The sequence below is a fragment of the Triticum urartu genome, chromosome 1 (genome assembly GCF_003073215.2).
Source record: "Triticum urartu cultivar G1812 chromosome 1, Tu2.1, whole genome shotgun sequence".
In the NCBI taxonomy this organism is placed as follows: domain Eukaryota; kingdom Viridiplantae; phylum Streptophyta; class Magnoliopsida; order Poales; family Poaceae; genus Triticum; species Triticum urartu.
Genome location: NC_053022.1, coordinates 96,314,561 through 96,333,949, shown reverse-complemented (window position 1 = coordinate 96,333,949; position 19,389 = coordinate 96,314,561).

Genomic DNA, 19,389 nt, shown 5'->3' with positions numbered 1-19,389 from the left:
GGCCTCCTGCCTGGGAGCCTCCTAACTACTCCTAGTCGTCTACGGTCTTCACGTAGTAGTAAACATCCTCCGGGTAGTAGTAGTCATCAGTGGCGTCGTCTAGCTCCTGGGATCCGTCATCTGGTCGCAACAATCGGGTATGGGGAAAAAGGAGTAGCAAAGCAACCGTGAGTACTCATCCAAAGTACTCGCAAGAGTTACATCAGATCTAAACTAAGTATGCATCTGTATCAAAGGATTGGGTTGTATCTGTGGACTAAACTGCAGAATGCCAGAAGGGAAAGGGAAAGCCTAGCCTATTGAAGAGTAGCATCTTCTGGAAACCACCATCTTGCAGCAAGAGGAGGGAGTAGAGTAGCATAAAGTAAAGTAGCAGTAATGTTATCAACCTCGGCCAGAGATCCTTTCTCGACTCCCTGCGAGAATGCAATCCCAGAGCCATACTATCCAGTTATCATCTCATATCCAAGTCTCATCACAATCCATTTAACCTCACAAGTATCCAGTTCTAGTTGTATCGATCGGGATACAACTCCAAGTGTCTGTTACCGTAGGACAGGCTATCGATAGATGTTTTCTTCCCTGCAGGGGTGCACCAACTTACCCACCACGCTCGATTAACTCCGGCCGGACACACTTTCCTGGGTCATGCCCGGCCTCGGCCAAACAATACGCCGCAACCCGACCTAGGCTTAATAGAGAGGTCAGCACGCCGGACTAAACCTATGCCCCCAGGGGTCATGGGCCATCTCCCCGGGAACTCCTGCACGTTGCGTGGGCGGCCGGTGAGCAGACCTAGCTACCTCCTTCAACAAGGCAGGTGCTTACGCAGTCCAACCCGGCGCGCGCCGCTCACTCGCTGACGTTTATTAAGCTTCGGCTGATGCATACGACGCAGAACGCCCATACTATGCCCATGTGATGGTTAGTGCTATCAGGCCAGAGGCCCCTCGGATCAAATATCCAAATCGTAGTGGATTAGGAGCACGCGGTAACGAGCAGAGACTCACGATCGATGTGACCTCGTCGCCCCGTCTCGAGTACTTGCGGCAAGGGCTAAGAATGCCCGGCCACGCCTCGTAAGTATCTCGCGGGCACCCTCCAGGTCAACCCGACTCCACATCACTCGCTATTAAGCTCGCACGGGTACCCCTCAGGGTCGACCTGTATTTAGTAACATGGCGCAGTGTAAAGTCATAGTAACCATAGTAACTGTGTGTCTAACACCAAGGGGAAACCCTGAGGAATCACCCCCGGTGAATCCCACTCAATGTTATCATCAAGGTGAACGTAAGAGGATCCATCCTCGAGGTTCACACTTGAGGGGTTGCATGACAGAGCGGTAACGGAAGTGGTTAAGGAGGAAATCACCCTCGATGACCTCGACCGTATAGCTACACTACAGAGATCTCATCAGGAGTGATGTAAGAGGTTCCACCCTCGGCACTCGATGGTAACTCTGTAGAGTCGTACAACTAGGGGGGTGATGTGCGGTGTCGGGGCCTGGACATCGATCACGTTGATCGAGTCATCGAACATAAAGCAAGGCAACTGGGACAAGGTGGGGGTCACTGATGGATCTCTAACCAACCTATACTAAGCAGTTTAGGATAAGTAGGTAAGGTATAAAAGCAGGTAACAACAACAGGCTATGCATCAGAGTAGGATCATACAGAAAGCAGTAGCAGTTCTAATGCAAGCATGAGAGGAAAAGAAATAGGCGATATCGGAATGCTCAAGGGGGGGTTTGCTTGCCTGGTTGCTCAGACAAGAAGAAGAGGTCATCGATGACGTAGTCGATCACAGCGGCATCATCGGTCTTGGGGTCTACCGGAGTGAAGAGGGGGAAGAAATAGTAAATACAGAGCAATCAAAGCATCACAAGGCATAACATGACGACGGGCAGAGCTAGGGTTGCCCTAACGTAGTACTACACGTTGCAGACGGAGGGGATAAACATCCAAGGATGAATTCCCGGCGTTAGGCGGATTCCGGATAGATGAAAGAGAGGGGACGGTTCCATGCTTAGCATGCTAGGGGCATGTGACAGGTGATTGGGCCACGCAATTGGATTCGTTGGATTTTTCTAAGCAACTTTCATATAGAAAACATTTTCATCCGAGCTACGGTTTAAAAGTTACGGATTTTCGAAGTTTAAACCAATTTCTGAATTATTTTAAAATCAGAAAAGGTTTATTGCGTCAGCAGTGACGTCAGCACTGCATCAGCTCTGCTGACCAGTCAAACTGACAGGTGGGACCCACCTGTCAGCCTCTCTGTCTAACAGAGGCTTAACTAAACTAACAGGGTTAGTTAGGGGGCGTGGGCCCCAGCAGTCAGTGACTGATTAGGTTAACTAATTAGATTTAATTATTAAAACGTTATTAGACTGATATAATAGAGGGGGGCCCACGTGTCAGTTGCTGGGGGTTGCCCAGTCAGCACGTTGACCTCGGTCAACTGGTCAAAGTGGGGCCCCTGGGCCCACCAGTCAGTGGCCCAGGTGGTGCCACGTAGGTGCCAAGTCGATGACGTCGCCGGAATCACGCCCGCGACCATTCCCGTGGCGGAAGTTCACCGGAGTTGGCCGGAAAACGGCTACAAGGCACGGTTAGAGGTGCGGTGAGGCGCGTCGAAAGGCCACTCGACCGCGCGTCGAGTGGTGGTGGTGGTACCGCCGGACCTGGCCGGAAACGTCACCGGCGACGAGGTCCGCGGCGTAGCGGCTACGGGCGATGGCAGAAAAGGAGCTACGGGCATCCACGGTCGGTTGAACAGGGGGGGGGGAGGGCGACGGGGGGGGGGGGAGTGGGCCACATGGCCTGTTGGGCCAGCTGACTCGGATGGAGGGGTGGGCCGAGGCCCAGGGGGAGGCCAGGGGCTCTGGCCCCTTCCCCTTTTTTATTTGCTTTCCCTTTTTGCTTTAGCTATTTTAGGCCACATAGGCATTTTGCAAAAATGCTGGATCACCACCAATATTACCAGGAGAATGTTTTACACATGATGAACATTTTAGTTTTCATGTTTGAGCATTTTGAATTCCACACAAAATTTGAATTTGAATTCAACTGGAATTTGAAAGAGAGAGGAGACAAAGATGATCAAGCACTTGTTTAGCAAAATAATTAACTGAACCCCAGGGGTTACTGTAGCATCATTACACCGGGGTGTTACATGCAATTCTATGGTTAACATCATACTTGGCAAGCATTTTACGGAAAGCACCATGAATAAAGTGTGAGCCACCATCAGTCATTAAATATCCAGGGACTCCAAACCTTGGGAAAATAACTTCCTTAAGCATTTTAATAGAGGTGTTGTGATCAGCACTACTGGTTGGAATAGCTTCTACCCATTTAGTAACATAATCAACAACAATCAAAATATGTATATACCCATTATAGGAAGGAAAAGGTCCCATGTAATCAAATCCCCAAACATCAAATGGTTCAACACCAAGTGAATAATTCATAGACATTTCTTGACGCTTACCGATATTACCTATTCTCTGACATTCATCACAAGATAACAAAAACTTACGGGCATCCTTGAAGAGAGTAGGCCAATAAAATCCAGATTACAATACCTTGTGAGTAGTTCTATCTCCAGCATGATGCCCTACATAAGCTTCGGGGTGGCATTTCCATAGGATTTGTCCTTGTTCATGCTTAGGTACACATCGTCTAATAATGCCATCTACTCCTTCTTTATAAAGATGTGGATCATCCCAAAAGTAATGTCTTAAATCATAGAAGAATTTTTTTCTTTTGTTGGTATGTAAAGCTAGGTGGTAAATATTTAGCAACAATGTAATTAGCATAGACAGCATACCAATGAGTGTTATGAGCAACATTTATTGCAGCTAACTGCTCATCACAAAAACTATCATCAATAGGTAGTGGGTCATCAAGCACATTTTCAAGCTAGAAAAATTATCAGCTACAGGATTCTCGGCTCCTTTTCTATCAGTGATATGTAAATCAAATTCTTGTAGCAAGAGAATCCATCGAATAAGTCTAGGTTTAGCATCTTTCTTTTCCATAAGATATTTAATAGTAGCATGATCGGTGTGAACAATTACTTTTGAATCAACAATGTAAGATCTAAATCTATCACAAGCAAACACCACTGCTAAGAATTCTTTTTCAGTAGTAGCATAATTTCGTTGAGCACTGTCTAGAGTTTTACTAGCATAATGAATAGCATTCAGTTTCTTATCAACTCTTTGTCCTAGAACAACACCAATAGCATAATTTCAAAAGGCAAGTTCCAATCAGGTGGTTGAACAATAGTTGTAGAAATTAAGACTTTCTTGAGTGTTTCAAAGGCTTCTAAACAATCATCATAAAAAAGGAACATCCTTTTGCAAAAGATTCGTAAGAGGCCTAAAAATTTTAGAAAAGTTTTTGATAAATCTCCTATAGAAACAAGCATGACCTAGGAAACTGCGAATACCTTTGATATCTTTAGGACATGGCATTTTCTCAATTGCCTCAACCTTAGCTTTGTCCACTTCAATACCTATTTCAGAAATTTTATGACCCAAGACAATGCCTTCATTAACCATAAAGTGGTACTTCTCCCAATTCAAGACAAGATTTGTCTGTTCACATCTGTGCAAAACTCGATCAAGATTGCTTAAACAATCATCAAAAGACTTCCCATAAATAGAGAAGTCATCCATGAAAACCTCAACAATCTTTTCACAGAAGTCAGAGAATATAGCAGTCATACATCTTTGAAAGGTAGGAGGTGCATTGCATAAACTAAAGGGCATACGTCTATAAGCATAAGTTCCAAAGGGACAAGTAAAAGTGGTCTTTTCTTGATCAGGTTGAGAAACATGTATTTGTGAAAAACCAGAATATCCATTAAGGAAGAAAAAAATGTGTGTGCTTAGATAATCTTTCTATAATTTGATCAATAAAAGGTAGAGGGTAATGATCTTTTCTAGTTGCTTTGTTTAGTTTTCTGAAATCAATTACCATTCTATAGCCTATAACAATTCTTTGCGGAATAAGTTCATTCTTGTCATTAGGAACAACAATGGTAACTCCTTTCTTAGGGACACAATGAATAGGACTTACCCATCTACTATCAACTATAGGATAGATTATACCTGCTTCTAGAAGTTTTTAATATTTCTGTTCTTACCACTTCCTTCATTTTTGGATTTAACCGAAGTTGGTGATCAACAACGGGCTTAGCATCAGGTTCCATATTAATCTTGTGCTGACATAGAGTGGGACTAATGCCCTTTAAATCATCAAGAGTATATCCAATAGCAGCTCGGTGCTTCCTTAGAACTTTCAATAATATTTCTTCTTCATGTTCTGAAAGGTTAGCACTAATAATAACATGATATATCTTATTTTCATCAAGATAATAATATTTCAAAGTGTGTGGCAATTGTTTTAATTCAAACACAAGATCACATTTAGGTGGAGGAGGACCTCCTAGAGTTTCAATAGGAAAATTGTAATTAAGCAGAGGACGTTGTTCAAAGAAAATATTATCTATTTCATTTCTTTCATGCATATGTAAATCATTTTCATGGTCTAGCAAATATTGTTCTAAAGGATCAGTAGGCGGTACAGGAATAGAAGCAAGACCAATTATTTCATCCTCACTAGGCAATTCTTTTTCATGAAGCTTTCTACTAAACTTGGAAAAAATAAACTCATGAGACTCATTACCAAAACTAACACCGACAGTTTGTTTCTCATGGTCTATTTTAGCATTAACGGTGTTCAAGAAAGGTCTACCAAAGATAATGGGACAAAAGTCATCTTGTGGGGACACTGGTGCACGTCGGTCCTAAACAAACGGTTTTTAACCCCTTTCCGCGACGGCATATGGAACCGTCTCCAAGTGAGTGTGGGCGATAGGGGGTCCTTCCCACACGACCCAGAAACCGTCGGGGATAGGGATCCTTGATGCATACAGTTGTCCCTGTATAACCGTTTCCGATATCTCGAATATCCCAAATGCTTCATCCTTGCTATTCGTTTGTGCTCGCATTGCCATCGCAGTCGGAGTTTTGTGGTTCTGCCTAAAACTAGGCAGATTCTAGGCACGGGAGCTTTCCAGGAAGATTCCAGGCACGAGAGATTTACAATGCCTGGAACTTCACAAATAGTTCATGATTATAAACCATGTATGATAGGTAGACAATCACACACATTTAGTTTTCCAGCACCGTATGTGATAGTATCTGACATCACACACGCTTTGCGAATGGCAACTGTGTGCATGCTTGCACACATTTCCTCTTTGTGAACCGTCTCGGATTATGGTGTATATCACAAATGTTTGTGTTTTACCAACCGTGTGTGCCATAATGACCTGCACAACGTAATTTTGCCCTAATTTAATGCTGCTATTTAAAAGTGTACCTAATTTAAACTTGAAAGTAGGCTATAGCTTTATTCATATCCATCAGGTTCAAACAACCAATGCATTATTCGATTCACAGGTACATATGTTTAAGAATTATAGAACCACCAAATAAAGAATGATGTACCAGGGTTCTATACTTGTACTATTATAGATGGTAAAGAAAGAGGCGACAGACAATCCAGTTGCTGAACAAGGTGAAGCGGAATGGCCCTATTGTGCTCTCCTGGATGCAGAAGGCATGCAGGACTCTAGTCCAACCCCTTGTAATGGCCGGCTGCCAATCATGTAGTTTGAGAGGTAATCTTGAGTAAAATGCTTCAGGATCCACTACAAAAGAAAAAATATTCAGATATTGTCATCTAACACAACTCATTATGCGCAGTAAAAAGAAGGCTACAGGGTTCTTACTTACCATCCTACAGTTCACTATTGTCTTGCATAAAGTGTAAACAAATAGTTCGATTGACATCTTTTGACCCATTTTAGTAACAATCTTTATCAGTTTCCTCACTTGATGCTGGTTCACGAATATCTCATTGCCCCATACGCAAAAAGGGTCGAAGTGTGGATCTTTGGCAATGATATATGTACCTAAAAGAACCAAGTTAATATTAGAAGCTAAATAACAATTGAAAAATGATGTAGTACAACACACCATCCATCCCATTATATAAGATTTTATTACATGTATATCTAGACATTATCAGAACATTAAGGTAACACTCTTCCTTGTTGCTATGTAGTTTGGGATTGCATATTTAGTCATTCAGTACAATGCATGTTGCTAAACAACAATTGAAAAACGTAAAGGCATGTTAACTGCAATATCCTTAATAGCAACCAAATATCGTAATTCATAGTGGTATTATTGAAACTGTTATTAATGAAATTGAACTGCATGGCAAATAGTTGCACATATAGAGCATCACATTGTGAAGAACTGAAATAAACAAGTCATAAGGACATCTCTAGGCGATCCTTAAAAAGTTAAAGGACTAAAACCCTTAGTGGATATATATATATACTCCAGCAATTTTTGGCCTTTTCTAGTCGATCCCCTAAACTTAAGGTTGTAAACTTCAATTTGATCATGTACAAAGCAGGTTCAACCGAAAGTAGCATGCATTCAAACATAAACATAGATAGTTTTGCATAACCGAACATAAAACATAAATTTAAACTAAGCTAAACTACTTTCGGTCGAACTAGAGGTCGAGCCAATCCTTCCCCGTCATGTACGGTGTGCCACTAGTCGGGTCCGGGCTAATATCATCGTCGGGGTCGTTGGGGAAGGCACTCCTCCGCTCGTCGACGTCGATCTCCTCGTCCTCGGGGCCCACCTCGACACCCTCTGTGCCGCTGTCGCCGTCGCCTTCGACCTCATCATCAGAGGAGAGCACGATAACCTCGCCGCCATCCGCGCCACCGTCCTCGCCGCCTTCGACCTCGTCATCGGAGGAGAGCGCGATAACCTCGCCACCCTCCATGCTAGCAATGATCGCCCGCTCCGCCTCCATGAGCTCTGGGTGCTGCCGGTGGAGCTCTTGCATGTAGGCCTCGTCGGCAGCCTCGGCCTCGAGACGCTCCCACGCCTCGTGGTCCTCCCGCGCCGTAGCCGAGCTCACCACCCCTGGCTCCGACGGAACGAGGTGGACCGGACATGTGCCGAAGGGGAAATTGAGCCTAGCCGCCATGCCGTGGTAGCGGACCTGCCAGCGGTCATACTCCATGGCCACGAGCTCGGTCGTGTGGAAGCTACCGAGCCACCGGCGGGTGTGGGTCTCTCGATCTATAATCTTCGCAACCCACATCCCCCACCGCCACCGCCGCCGGACCCCGAGGTAGGACTTCGTCGGCTGTCGGGTCCGGGGAAAGACGGGGAAGTCCTCAAACCGGCATAGGGGCGCGGCAGCGGGCGGATCAGGGGACCGGCGATGGCGGATCGGGCCCGCGGAGGACGACGGGGACACCTCGGCGGCCACCTCGCCGGCGTCGGGTGAAAAGGCCGCGATAAACCTCCATTTGGACATTGGCTACTCGAGATCCCCGGCACACAGGCAGAGGTTGAGGTTGGAGGCGCCGGCGATGGCGATGGCGGCGACCTGCCAATGGTTTCAAGGGTTGTGTGTGTCTGTGTGAGCGGAGGTTGTGTTTGAGGAAATACTTCGGCAACTGAAAATTTTACTAGGCAGGAGTAACAAGGCGGGGCTACTGAAAATTTGGATCAAGGGCGAGCAGATATTTTTGAGATTGCGAGGGATGCAGAGGCGGGAGTAAAATACCGGGGCTACTAAAAATTTGAATCAAGGCACTGAAGCAGAGAGGGATGCAGAGGCGGGAGTTTTGGGGGAGCGAGCTAGTGTGCTTGACATGCCGGCTGTGGACGGACGCACCTTCTCGCGTAAGCCATAGGCGTACTATACACCGACGGTGCTCCAAGATATTTTGTACTATAGCTCACACGGTTGGTGAGAATAAACTGTGTGGGATCTACTTGATTTGAATTACAAAATGGGGTCACAATGGCAATGGACGGTGTTTGAATTGCTAGACCTTTTATCTGTAGTGAACATGCAACTATATATGTGTGTCGTAAAAGAATTGGAATTATTTAGGTTCGTTTGGACACTTCATATATTAAACTGGTTTTCTAGCCATTTCAGGTGCACAATTCAAAATTAAACTACATGCACATGCTCCGGTGCATATAAATTGGTTGAAAAATCAAATTTGTGTCCTTCAGGGCATGCTTAGATCCCATGGAAGAAATGGGAATGAATTTTTCGGGGTTCGTTTGGCCTTTTTTATACATTAACTGAGTTTTCTAGGCATTTTATGTGCATAATTCAAATTTGAACTACAAGCACATGCTCCAATGCACTAAAGTTGGTTGAAAAATCACATGTGTGTCCTTGGGTGAATTTCTAGGTCCCATGCGAGAGATGGGAATGAATTTCAAACACCAGGGCATTGTTGATTGCCGGCAAAATGTTGAGATACCTGGTTTTAAAATTCTAGTGAATCCAAAACTCGTCTGAAATACATGAAACTTGGCATGCTATCATGGAGCGGCATCAATATGCTGTGGTGAAAAGTTTGTCCCATTTGGGGCAGGTTTGGGTATAAGCTTCTCACAAACCAGAGCTTCTCACAACAAGCATGATGGTTTCGATAGGGAACATACCACCTTTGGGGACGAGATGATATCCGTTGCCTCATATTGCTCTCAAAAAAAAATTCTAGTGTCAACACAGAACAACAGGAGTGTTGTGTTCAATCTTGGAATTTTTCAGGGTTCGTTTGGACTTTTTTTATACATTAACAGGGTTTTCTAGGCATCTTATGTGCATAATTCAAATTTGAACTACAAGCACATGCTCCAATGCACCAAAGTTGGTTGAAAAATCACATGTGTCTCCTTGGGTGAATTTCTATGTCCCATGCAAGAGATGTGAATGAATTTCAAACACCAGGGCACTGATGATTGCCGGCAAAATGTTGAGATGCCTGGTTTTTAAATTCTAGTAAATCCAAAACTCGTCTGAAATTCATGAAAGTTGGCATGCTATCATGGAGCGGCATCAACATGCCGTGGTGAAAATTTTGTCCCATTTGGGGCAGGTTTGGGTATAAGCTTCTCACAAATCAGAGCTTCTCACAACAAGCATGATGGTTTCGATAGGGAACGTACCACCTTTGGGGACAAGATGATATTCGTTGCCTCTTATTGCTTTCAAAATCTTTCTAGTGTCAACATAGAACAACATGAGTGTTGTGTTCAATCTTGGAATTTTCTGGGGTTCGTTTGGCCTTTTTTACATTAACTGGGTTTTCTAGGCATTTTATGTGCATAATTCAAATTTGAACTAGAAGCACATGCTCCAATGCACCAAAGTTGGTTGAAAAATCACATGTGTGTCCTTGGGTGAATTTCTAGGTCCCATGCAAGAGATGGGAATGAAATCCAAACACCATGGCACTGTTGATTGCCGGAAAAATGTTGAGATGCCTAGTTTTTAAATTCTAGTAAATCCAAAACTTGTTTGAAATTCATGAAACTTGGCATGCTATCATGGAGCGGCATCAACATGTCATGGTGAAAATTTTGTCCCATTTGGGGCAGGTTCGGGCATAAGCTTCTCACAAACCATAGCTTCTCACAACAAGCATGATGGTTTCGATAGGGAACGTCCCACCTTTGGGGATGAAACGATATCCATTGCCTCTTATTGCTTTCAAATATTTTCTAGTTTCAACATAGAACAACGGGAGTGTTGTGTCAATTGTTGTGATTTTTCGGGGTTCGTTTGGACATTTTTATGCATTAACTGGGTTTCCTAGGCATTTTATGTGCACAATTCAAATTTGAACTACAAGCACATTCTCCAATGCACTAAGGTTGGTTGAAAAATCTTATATGTGTCCTTGGGTGAATTTCTAGGTCCCATGCAAGAGATGGGAATGAAATTCAAACACCAGGGCACTGTTGATTGCCGACAAAACATTGAGATGCCTGTTTTTTAAATTCTAGCAAATCCGAAACTCGTCTAAAATTCATGAAACTTGGCATGCTATCATGGGGGGGCATCAACATGCCGTGTTAAAAAATTTGTCCCATTTGGGGCAGGTTCGGGTATATGATTCTCACAAACGAGAGCTTCTCACAACAAGCATGATGGTTTCGGTAGGGGACATCCCACCTTTGGGGATGAAACGATATCCATTGCCTCTTATTGCTTTCAAAAAATTTCTCGTGTCAACATAGAACAACAGGAGTGTTGTGTCAATTTTTGGGATTTTTCGGGGTTCATTTAGACATTTTTATGCATTAACTGAGTTTTCAATGCATTTATGTGCATAATTCAAATTTGAACTACATGCACATGCTCCAGTGCATATAAATTGGTTGAAAAATCAAATTTGTGTCCTTGGGTGCATGCTTAGGTCCCATGCAAGAAATGGGAATGAATTTCAAACACCAGGGCACCGTTGATTGCCGACAAAACATTGAGATGCCTCGTTTTTAAATTCTAGTAAATCCAAAACTCGTTTGAAATTCATGGAACTTGGGATCCTTTCATGGAGCGGCATCAACATGCTGTGGTAAAAATTTGTCCCATTTGGGGCAGGTTTGGGTATATGCTTCTCACAAACCAGAGTTTCTCACAACAAGCATCATGGTTAAGGTAGGGAATGTCCCACCTTTGGGGACGAAACGATATCCACTGCCTCTTATTGCTTCCAATTTTTTTCTCGTGTCAACATAGAACAACAGGAGTGTTGTGTCAATTTTTTTGATTTTTCGGGGTTCTTTTGGACATTTTTATGCATTAACTAAGTTTTCAATGCATTTATGTGCATAATTCAAATTTGAACTACATGCACATGCTCCAGTGCATATAAATTGGTTGAAAAATCAAATCTGTGTCCTTGGGTGCATGCTTAGTTCCCATGCAATAAATGGGAATGAATTTCAACATTAGGGCACCGTTGATTGCCGACAAAACATTGAGATGCCTGGTTTTTAAATTCTAGTAAATCCAAAACTCGTCTGAAATTCATGAAACTTGGCATGCTATCATGGAATGGCGCCCGAGATGATGTGGTATTTTTTGTGTCCATTTTGAGAGAAGGCGCACTCGAATAATGACAGACAACAAAGGCATTTTGAAAAAATAGTTGCCACTTAATATCTCAAACATTTGTATAATTCAAAACATGTGCATTCTATTAACCATTCACGTGACGCCACGTGTCTTGGTTTTAATGGATGTAGGAGGTGTCGTGCGAACAGCTGCTTGACCTTGACTGAACGAGAGGCGTGCGAGCGCAGTCCAGTGTGCAGGCTGACCGAGAGGCATGCAAGTTGTCCTCCAATGCGCAGGCTCACCGGGAAGCGTGCGAGCTTTACGCTGCGCAGACTCACTGGGAAGCGAGCCCTTTGACTTCCATGGCCGCCCGCCTTCCTCTCCATTTATGGCGCCCGAGCCGTTGTTTAATACAGATGGCCTTACTGTACGCCTCCCATTCCCCTCCTCCCCGCAGACCTCCGCCACCATGGCGCAGAATGATCATCTTCCACTAGTCTTCAATTTTGGTGAAGTCGACTCCGAGCCGGAGGAGATAGAAAATAAGGAGGAATGGGGAGTAATGGACATGGCCCAGAACAAGTTGGCTGCGGCGGTTGCTGCCCCCGCTCCCGTCCCAGCTCCCATCCACACGCCCGCGTCAGCGACCATCCCCATAGCATTGACGAGCTGGTCGCCGAGCACTATCGCAGAGCTGGAAGCCGCGGGCATCAGCGAGGTCTCCTCGGACCCGCACAAGCTCGTGTACATGCCAGCGCTAGCTCCCGTGCCCATGCCCGTGCGCGCCCCTCCACCCACTGTTCCGCCGGCCCCCGTGCGTTTGGCTGCATCCGCCGCTGTCAGGACCCTGATTCCAAGTCACACCAATCTAGCATGTAACACTTCATATCACTTTGCGGCCTCATGCACGGTATTCCCACAGGTGCCACCTTACCTGGCCCAGGACCGTTTGCACCTTTTAGCTCACGTATATGATAGCGTCGCTAGCATCCATATGACAGAGAACCCGGGCCAACATGACTAGTCGTGAACCCAAAGTGGCACTAACTTACAGGGACAGGCATACATGAATCAACATCTAGCATGTCGGTCAGCAGCGTGCGAATCCGGGCTGTAGCACTGGGCTAACAGGACTCCGGTGAACCGGGCTGTAGCAGGCTAGGCAGGACTCCGGATGTCACCGCGTGACATTTCCCCGAAGGGACAGACACAGGAACGAAGTGAATCACATGCCGGCCAGTCAAGTGTTCTGGAGCAGTAGTGCTGGGCTAGCAGGACTCCGGTGAACCGGGCAGGAGCGGACTAGTATGGCTCATGGAAGCACAAGACTACATTTCCCCATAAGAGAGGCTACCAGGGATAAACAACTAGGTTGTCGGATCCCACACATACCAAGCATTTCAATCATACACACAATATGCTCGATATGTGTAAATACAACATGGCATCACAACAAAACTCTACAACTCAATGTATTTATTCATTAGGCTCCGAAGATCCAGATAATACAAACATGGGTCTCATGACCCAACATTCAGAGCATACAAGTCAAAGCACATGCGAAAGCTTAACATGTCTGAGTACAGACATCTACAAATGAAAAAGGCTGAGAAGCCTGACTATCTACCAGATCCTGCCGAGGGCACAAGATCGTAGCTGAGGTAACCAGCTAAACGTCGAAGTCCACACGGAACTACTAGCGAGACTGATGTCTCTCTCTGCAAAAACATAAATTAAGCAAATGTGAGTACAAATGTACTCAGCAAGACTTACATCAGAACTAAGTACATATGCATCATTATCAACAAAGGTGTGGTGGAGTTTAACTACAGCAAGCCAGCTTTGACGTGGTGGCTATCCTGAACTACGACTGCAAGTAACTCTTTTGAGGTGGCGCACACGAGTCCACATATTCACCATATCAATACACCACTATGGATCCGCTCCCGTATCCCTACGAGAACGCCATCCATAGCACTCACGCTTATCTTGCGCATTTTAGAGTATCCACTTTCACTTGTCTATGAACTATACAAGGGGTCCAAGTTTCCATATCCGAGGAATCCGGCTATTCGAATAGATAACGATAACCCTGCAGGGGTGTACTTCTTGAATTTCCCCATAAGAGAGGCTACCAAGGATAAACAACTAGGTTGTTGGATCCCACACATACCAAGCATTTCAATCATACACACAATATGCTCGATATGTGTAAATACAACATGGCATCACAACAAAATTCTATGACTCAAAGTATTTATTCATTAGGCTCCGAAGAGCCAGATAATACAAACATGGGTCTCATGACCCAACATTCAGAGCATACAAGTCAAAGCACATGCGAAAGCTTAACATGTCTGAGTACAGACATCTACAAACGAAAAAGGCTGAGAAGCCTGACTATCTACCAGATCCTGCCGAGGGCACAAGATCGTAGCTGAGGTAACCAGCTAAACGTCGAAGTCCACATGGAACTACTAGCGAGACTGAAGTCTCTCTCTGCAAAAACATAAATTAAGCAAACGTGAGTACAAATGTACTCAGCAAGACTTACATCAAAACTAACTACATATGCATCATTATCAACAAAGGGGTGGTGGAGTTTAACTGCAGCAAGCCAGCTTTGACTCGGTGGATATCCTGAACTACGACTGCAAGTAACTCTTTTGAGGTGGTGCACACAAGTCCACATATTCACCATATCAATACACCACTATGGATCCGCTCCCGTCTCCCTACGAGAACGCCATCCATAGCACTCACGCTTATCTTGTGCACTTTAGAGTATCCACTTTCACTTTTCTATGAACTGTACAAGGGGTCCAAGTTTCCATATCCGAGGAATCCAGCTATTCGAATAGATAACGATAACCCTGCAGGGGTGTACTTCTTCACACACGCTCTCGCCACTTACCACCATGTACACGTCGTGTATCTCGGCAACCTTCAAGCGGAAGCCTGGTGAGGGAGTCGGCCACGACCTGACTAATCACACAAGTCTCTCGTCCAGGTTTATTACCTATTCGGGTTCCATCCGCAAGGAGATCCGGCCGGGGTGTCGCTCACGGCCCCAAACGATGTGTACAGGGTTCCCAAGCCCACCATCCGGGTGCCACTTGGTACACCGGGCCACTGTGCCTAGTCTGTCCCAAGCCCACCTATACCGGGTGCCACTTGGTAGACTACTAACACTACCTACAAACACTAGAAACTAGTTGTAACTCCTGGACAGAGATCAGGTAGATTAATAAGTCGAGAGGGGCACTTAAGAATTCCAATGCGTGGTAGTAACTGTTCATGGATCACAAACACAGAACTCAGTTCCTGAGGACGGCTGCAATGAGGCAACCCACCATGTACTCCTACATGGCCTCTCACCACTACCTTTACCAAATCGTGTTCACACACTTAGTTCTCAACAGTAGGACATGTTCACCACATTCCAATTCATCCCCGATGAATCAGACCTGACTCAACTATAAGCAGTAGCCGGCATGAAAAACAAGCATGAATGAGTAGGCACACCAGGGCTCAAACAACTCCTACTCATGCTCGTGGGTTTCATCTATTTACTGTGGCAATGACAGGTCATGCAGAGGAAAGGGGTTTAACTACCGCAGCATGTAACAGTTGAATCGTTGTTGTCCTAATGCAGTAAAAGAGAGCATGAGTGAGAGAGTGGGATTGTATCGGAATGAACAAGGGGGTTTTGCTTGCCTGGCACTTCTAAAGATAGTATAGCTCTTCATCAGTGTCAACGAACTCATCGTCGGAACATACGTCTACCGAGAGGGAACAACCACCGGCAACAGAGAAAGAACACAATCAATGCAATGCAACAATATGATGCATGATCATGATTTCATGACATGTCAATATGCTGTGATTTGAGCAAATGCAACTAGCAACAGGTTAAATGAGGTTGGTTTGAATCCAAGATTCAAATTCAAACTCCATATGTGAAGGTTTAAATGCCCTTTATATGATTTGTCCTAAACAGCAGCCATAAGTTGTTCTAACATGCATGAAAATGGTAAAGATGGATAGATTGAATTTTTCTGATCATTTTTCATATATAAATTATTTCATTTGGAGTTACGGTTGATTTTCTATGATTTTTAGAAGTTTTGGTTATTTTCTAGAATTCATAAATCATTTTTGATTTATTTAAATTCCAGAAAAACTTTACTGCATCAGCACTAAGTCACGGTGACGTCAGCATTGACCAAAGTCAAACCTGACTGGTGGGCTCCACCTGTCATTGACTCAGGGGGTTAACAGGGGTTATTTAACTTTAATTGTGTCACTAACAGTGCGGGTCCCACATGTCATCCACTCGGGGTTGATTAACTGGGTGATTAGCACCTAATCAAATCCCGCCACGTCAGCGTCGCCGGATTAAGCACCGGCGACCACATCTCGCGGTGGAGGCTCGCCGGAGTTGCTCGGGCTCGTGCTACAGGCGGCGGTTTGCGACGCGGTTGGCCTCTACGGCTAGCTGGAGCTCGCGCGCACCTAATGGAGCAGGCGTGGGGGGCTACGGTGGCCTGTGGTGGCGGCAGCAGCAAGCTTGCCGGTGGCCGGAGCTCGGGTGAGCTCGGGGTCGAGGCTACAACGGCCGTGGTGATGCGGGGTTAGCACCTATGGATTCTAAGCGGTGCGACGAATACATTGGACGCATGCCCGGGACCAAATGGTCACCGGAGTGTCGCCGGCGTCGAGCTCGTGTGGCGGTGCGTCTCAGCTCCGGTGGAGGAGGCAGCTAGAGCTCGAAATCGGGCATGGAGTTAGGGGTAAACGAAGCAGGGGCTCACATGGAGTCGGTAGGGAGGCTCAGCAAGCTCGGGGAGGACCAGACGGTGGCGTAACGGCGATGGCGATCCGGCGCCGTGCGCGGAGAAGACGGGTCGATGGCGAGGCAGCAGGGCGTCCGGCGGTGCGTGGCTCATCGGGGATGAAGAGGAGGTCGTAGCGGAGCTCCTGGAGTCGACGGTGGAGCGAGGGGTGGCCGGTGAGCATGGTGGCAGCGAACGGCGGCGGCGGGCGCGTTCGGGTGGACGCGCGCGAGAGAGATAGAGGAGGGAGAGAGAGATCGATCCAGACGGCTCCGAGGCTTATCCCCTCACTGACGAGGCAGACAAGGAGGCAGGAGGTAGCGCGAGGAGAGAATGCGTGCGTCGGCCACGCGCTCGGTATCCTACTGGCGAGAGGAAGACGAGAACTGGCACGTCGGCTGCCTGCTGGGCTGGGCCTCAGCTACAGTGTTGGGCCACAAGGTGGGTTGCATGGGTGAGTTCACTGCCTCTCTCTATTTTCCTATTTAAGTTTCTGTTTTCTATTGATTTAACTTTGTTTTGATTTAGTATAATACTAAACCACATCTAAAAATCCTGAAATAAATTGTGGGGACATTTTGAATTATTTCCAACAACCCACATTTAGTTTCAGAATTATTTGAGCATTTCAAATAATTATAGCAATTAAATGCCCAAATTCAAATACATAATGATTTAATTCAAATGTCAATAAATGGCCTAGAAATATGTGCATTATTTTTGGTAGAGGTTTTCACCTTTATCAAAAATCTTGAACTTTTCTAAAGGGCATTCTGGGATCATTGTAAATGTTTTTAAGTTGAACCTAGTTGAGTTCTTTTGGGTGCTAGGGATTGATCACCCCTATTTCAAATTTCTTAAATTTAAACATGATGACATGAATGCTTTCATGCTACTAGTTACAAGCAAATCTAGGGTCGTGACAGCCGCGCCCGTGCGCACCCCTCCACCCACCGTGGCGCCAGTCCCCGTGCGTTTGGCTGCACGCGTCGCGCTCGTGCCCGTGCCCCCCCCCCTAGCGGCATGGGACGCTGTCGTCGACCGCTACCTCTCAGCGGCGCCAGTTGCCGTCCTCTCGCGCCCCTCCCGTCGATCGCGCGACGACATGATGTTTGATTTACAAGTGAAGAACATTTTGTGCTGCCTTGAAGACTTCAACAACGGCGTCCGGGAGGACGACAACGACAGTGCGACACGTCGTCGCCGCCTCCAGAAATAGTTTTTTTGGGGTTTAATACTGTATCTTGAATTCTCGATCATATGAATATAAATTTGCAGCGTGACTGAATGAAAGATATGGTTTGAACGAACTTCCGTTTTTCTCTCTTAATGTACAGACTTATCAAACGATTTTCTTTTGAAAAAAATGTCAACGGTTTTTAAATATAAAACACTCATCGCAAACGTTTTAGTTAGAACGCCCGTACGCAAACTGACAGCTTCCCCAGGAAGCCAAGGGAAAATGTGCTGAGCGGGATTTCTGCATCCCTTCAACACAAACGGTTGTTTTGCATGCCCGTGTGCAACCACATACAAACAATTGGGTAGGATTTGCATATCTGTTATTTTGGGTATGTTGCCATTTCTCAAACAGGAAAGATTTATATTTGTTTATCTAGTAACATTGCCATTTGTCAACCTTGTAACACTGCGATTTGTCAAAATATGCAGCTACAAATCACTAGCACTATCTAATTTTTGCAACTAAAATCACTAGCACTGTTCATATGGAAACCACTAGCAGGCGTGAGTTCATGGACTCATATGCAAATGTACCATTGATTACATACAACAAGTCATCAACCCACAACGACAACGAGGATACACGTTGGATTATAGATCATTTCCAACAAAACATTCTAGTAAAGTTTTTCTCACACAACAAATAACAAAGCGATGAAATGAACTTCAGCTTAACCACTCGTCAGCATTGGAAATGCTTGCTTTGAACCAGAAGTGATTCTCTGGGAAGGGCCATCTACTGTCAATCTCAAGACCAACGCAGGACTGATCATCGAGGCTGAAGCGGACTATGTCAGGATCCATATTGGGATGGTAGGGAAGCATAGTAATGTTCGAGGTATAGATATAGTTGCTTCTCATAAATGGTAGTAATGTTGTGTCAACAACAGCTGGATCGCCTTCCACCATCATTGGATAGTTTTGTCCAAGGAAGAGCGAGTTTCCTCCAAGACTTTCAATACTGAACCGGGGAGAAGGTGTTGGCGCTAGTACACCAGTATCCATCCTGAATACCCTGCAACGGATGTTGGAATAGGTCCTGAGAGTGCGACCATACGAGACAACACCTGCTTCCTTAGTAACATCAGTAGTGCCTCGTATACAGACAAGAAGAGGTGATCCATCGGAATAAGTTGCCAGGCGCCACTGAGTATATGGGTCCTGCTCGTCCTCATGCTCATGAATAAAATTTTCAAGTGTAGGTGGTGGAATGTTCACAGGACCTTGGAAACACAAGAAGGTTAATTAGTAAAGGGAAACTAGCTAACCCGCATGCATGTGGATGAAACAATTATAATTACGGTGGAAGACAAACATACCGAAAT